We start from the raw sequence: 4854 nt of genomic DNA, 5'->3' as shown, positions 1-4854 counted from the left end.
CCCTGGTGAAACTGTTAGACGCTCTCCGGCGACATTGTGCGGGGAGGATGACGCTCCTGTGCCGGCGGTGGGAGAGTTTGCTGCCTACCTGCAACACTCACACGCAGTGACGCAGTTCGCCAGCTCAGGATGTATGGCCCTGCGCCTCGGATTTGTTTAGGACGCGGAACATCCCCTCAAAATGTCCAGCACGGAGGATGCGTGCATCGCTTCCTGCCACCCCTCACGCCCCGGTCCACCTTGCTGCAATACAGCACCGAGCTATCCGAGTTAAGCCTGATGTCATTGCCAGTGCAACCTATGAGCTCACCAAATCAGTCTCCTCCACATTGCATAAGATCCCCGCTCCAGCGCACAGTATACAAATGTGATGCAGACAAAACCACTTGGCCACTGTGGACAGGCCGGGATGTTTCAGAGCGAGCCACGCACCAGCCGCTCCAAACGCGCATCACGGGACGAGCGAGTGCGCAGCAGCCAGCAGCACACTGTAAACACTCCCGGACCCGGCTCATTCAAACGCACGGCAAGTGTTCCGGGTGACAATCCGCTCCGAGAAGTGTGACCTCAGCATAATTTCATGGAACTATCCGCATGTGCTGCCTCTCCTCTCGTCCTGGAGCAGAGCGCGCGGTGGATGGAGGCGCTTATCAGATTATGCTCACTGCGGCACAGGTCGCTCTCAGCGCATCTCCCCGTCCAGCTGATACGGCTGCTGTCGTCTGAAATTCCATCTCGAACAGGTTTTGAGAAAATCTGGGATATTGCACGGCACAGCCCACGCCCCTAGCAACAACACGTATCCAATAACTCGGCACGCTTTAAGGCGGCAACCTCACCGTGCCGTGACACAGGCTGTGTGGGCCACGCCGCTGTCCGCCCTCACCGTGACGCGCTCAGCCTCCAATGGGGAGAAAACGAGGCCCACCAATCAAAAGAGACGCTGCGGAGGATCAGAGGAGACGCACCGGAGCCCGTTTTCACGGTCCAGTCATCCACATGGAGGCTGAGCAGGAACACTGATGGACAGAGATTATTTCTCTGGTCGCTTCTGCCCCAAACACTGACCTCAGAGGGGCTTCATCCATCACGGTGCTTTAGAGATATTACACTGTAAAAACACAGTATTTTAACTGCAGCCAAAGTTCTATTTTTCTGGAATAATTCACTGTTATTTTACTCATTTTAAAAATACTGCTACCTTTTTTTTTTTTTATTCCACCATTTTTATTTTATTTATTTATTTTCATTTTTTATTATGTATTTATTTATTTTACAGTGCATCTAATCAGGCCTTAAGGGAAGTCTTTGTATAAATCAAATACTGTTAGAAAAACACTCAACAATAAGAGGAAGTTAATAAAGTTTACAACGCCTCTTCTGATGTTACTTCCTTGTGGTTTTGCTTTGGTCTTTGTTTTTCTTTTTGTTTATTTGTTCTTTTGTTTATTTGTTTGTTTGTTTTTTGACACTGTAAAGAAGGAGCAGAACTAGAAAAGCTTTTGCTTCATCCTGTTCCTTCTCAAACTAGATATAAGTTGACATATGACATTATTGTGTTTATATCAGCTTCTTTTCTGCTTTTTTTCTGTTTTATTGAGTATTGCACTTTAATTCTCAATAATGCTTACATTATATGTATGCATTGCTTATTCTGTATTTTTATGTATATATATTTGAGATGAATACACTCAGCTAAAATAAAATAAACCTGACTAGATAAAAATAATAATAACAATAACAAAATAACTGCCTGCATTTAAAAAAAAGGAGAAAAGTCTGTAAAATGAAAGACATCTGTAGGATTTTAAACCAATATTTATTTTAAGTATTAAGCTAATCCCCAAATGATATGCTTTTGCCAAATTAATAATTTTTTAAAACATTTTTTCCTTTTTTTACGGAAAATGTTTTTACATGGTATTTTTATGCTGTCTTAAATTACAAACAAATGTAGGTGAAAAGTCAATAATTATCTCTAATTAACCCTGTAGCTCTTATATAAACGTTTATGTCCATATTATCAATCTAATGTTTTTCCTGATTAGTCTAATTTCAAGGCTGTAATTCTGCACGCAAATTAAGACATCCAACACATTTCAAGAAAACTGTGTTGTCAGGAACCAGCTCAGATTTTGTGGGCATCTGAGTAGGATGTTTCCTGGGCATCTTCCTTTGTCCAACTGGGAGGAGACTTCAGTGTAGACCTAGAACTGGCTGGAGGGATTTGATATCTCATCTGACCTGTGACCGTCTGTCTCTCTATGTGGCCCTGCGATAGACCGGCGACAGGTGAACCCAACCTTTGCCCCAGCTCAGACAGACTCCAGCCCCCCTGCAGCCCTACAGAGGGTAAAATGGTGTATGGATGGGTATGGCCTGTGACCACCTTGGGATCCTCCAACAGGGGCTGGAACTGTTACTGAGGGATGCCTGGGATGCCTGCTGCCACGGGGATCTGACCCTGGATAAGAAGAAGAAAATGCAAAGACCTTTTTTAATGAAGATCCACTGCTTTCAAGGTTGAGTCTTTCAGGCCTGTTGCCTTCTCTGTACCCGCACTGGACTAGCAGAGGCAGTGCAAAGTGTTTGGGATGCATGGGTTTAACCCTGTTCAGGACTTCCATGTTTCCATACGTAGAAGGTCTTTCTGGGTCCACTGGACCCCAAGAAAGAATATGTGAAAGATATTTGTTGGTATTCATTATAGACTTTTATACTATGTTAAATACATTTTCTGATAAGTTGATGTATTTTTGGTTCCAAAAGCATGACAAATGTCCCTCTTTTTATAAACAAACAAAAAACAATGCCTGTCACCTAATCCAAATGGCCTGGGGTCCAAAAGACCCCCAAAGTCCTGAATAGGGTTAAAGGTCTCAACTGTCCTGAGAAGGCAGATAAAGGCCATGTCTGGGGACTCTTATGCTCTGATGCCTCCTTATATTTTAGATAATTTTGTATTCATTTATTTAAATAAAATTCTTATTTTGTAAACTCTGGTGTCAGCTAGGGGGCTGCAAGATGGCTCGGTGGTTAGCACTGTTGCCTCGCAGCTAGAAGGTCACCGGTTCGCGTCCCGGTGGGGGCACCGGAATCTTTCTGCGTGGAGTCTCCATGTTCTCCCCGTGCAGCGTGGGTTCTCTCCGGGTTCTCCGGCTTCCTCCCACAGTCCAGAAACATGTTGAGGTTAATTGGTGATTCTAAATTGTCCGTAGGTGTGAATGTGAGTGTGCTTGGTTGTCTGTCTCTAAGTGTGGCCCTGTGATAGACTGGTTACCTGTCCAGGTGAACCTGCCTTCACCCTGAGTCAGCTGGGATAGACTCCATCTTTAAAATAAGAATGTTTCTCCAGTTTCCACACAAAATAACTTTCATTTTACAGTTTGTTTGGCAGCTGTGGCTGTTAGAGCTTTTTTTTTTTTTTCACTAAAGATGTAAATAAACCCCAGAAACCCAACTAACAATACACAATACAGGTCCTTAAAGAGTTCAAACCCTCTGTCTGAAAGACACTTTGATGAACAGAAAATGTAGTTGATTATGTTAAAATTACATTTCCTAAGAACATTTTCTCTCAGCATAATTTATATAAATAACTTATATTAAATCTAGTCAACCAGAGTAGGTGTCTATAATCCACAACATGTTGCCTTAAACGTGGCTTTAGTGAGTTATTCTAACAAACTGCTTCGAAGCATTAAGACGTCAATGTGTTCTTTTTCTCTACAAGGATCTGGACAGTTTTCAATTTAATGAGGTCAGCTTTACAAGGCCAACGGGCCCTGCTCACCAGGGAAACGCTGGGAATAATGGGAACCAGTCGGTGGGTGGGGTCCAGCTTCGGAAGGTCTGTTTACAATAAGAAACTATGAATGTTTCAATGGTGCCATCCTGTTCACCGGCTGGTTAACACATGGTTGCTGTGTCGTGCTTTGTTAGCTTTGCTTAAAAAAAATAGAAAACAAGCTTGTGATAGTCTGAGTTCTACACGTAGAACCATTAGTACTACTGACACTATAAAATCATGTGGTGTGAAACAAAGCACTCATCATGAAAGTATATGGTGATGCTGCACATCACATTAAACAGCAGAACCTGGGCTACAAGAATATATATCAGCCATTTCTACATGCCTCAAACACCAACTAAGTGAATTATCAAATATGGACATGATATAGCTCCACCCAGTCAACCCACTCATCACATTTCTGGCTCCAGCGCTTTCATACTTTATGCTAAACGCACCAACAGGCCTCAGACCAAAGCAGACAGTCCACAGATTCCAGACATGTCCATCAAAGCTCTCTGAGATCAAAGCATCAGCGAGAAACAACCCAAAGAACAGCAAAAACCCCAAACCGCTTCATCACACTGTAGTTGTAAATGTCTCTTACCTTAGCTGTTTAGCCATGAAAAGTTCATTTTATCGGTAAATCCACACCGGAACCAGTTAGTACTATTTCCTGTGTTACACTGAAATCATTCCGGGTGTCATTTGGCGGCTTCGTTAGCCGAAAGGAGCTAAGGAGTGGTAAACAAGCGGCTCGTCTTCAAGATGGCGTCCTGCTGATTCTGATTGGCTTAAAGTGCTGTCAATCTTATTTTGGTGGCTATCGCTACAATCTATTGGCTTTAGCGATTCGAAGGCGGTGTCAATCACTGAAATCGACCAATCATTACGGAGATACAGTGTTGCGTCACCGCAGGAGCTTCACAGCAGTCTGATCAGCATCACGCACAGGATGCGGAACACAGACAGCGGTCTGGTTGGATGTTCAATAAACTAAAAGAACTGCTGTGTGTGGATGTATTGAACACCATCAGTGATATACAAGTGAAATATATAGTTTG

This window comes from Stegastes partitus, unplaced genomic scaffold, assembly GCF_000690725.1.
Source record: "Stegastes partitus isolate 25-593 unplaced genomic scaffold, Stegastes_partitus-1.0.2 Scaffold10, whole genome shotgun sequence".
NCBI classification, from domain to species: domain Eukaryota; kingdom Metazoa; phylum Chordata; class Actinopteri; family Pomacentridae; genus Stegastes; species Stegastes partitus.
This window is presented reverse-complemented; position numbering follows the sequence as displayed.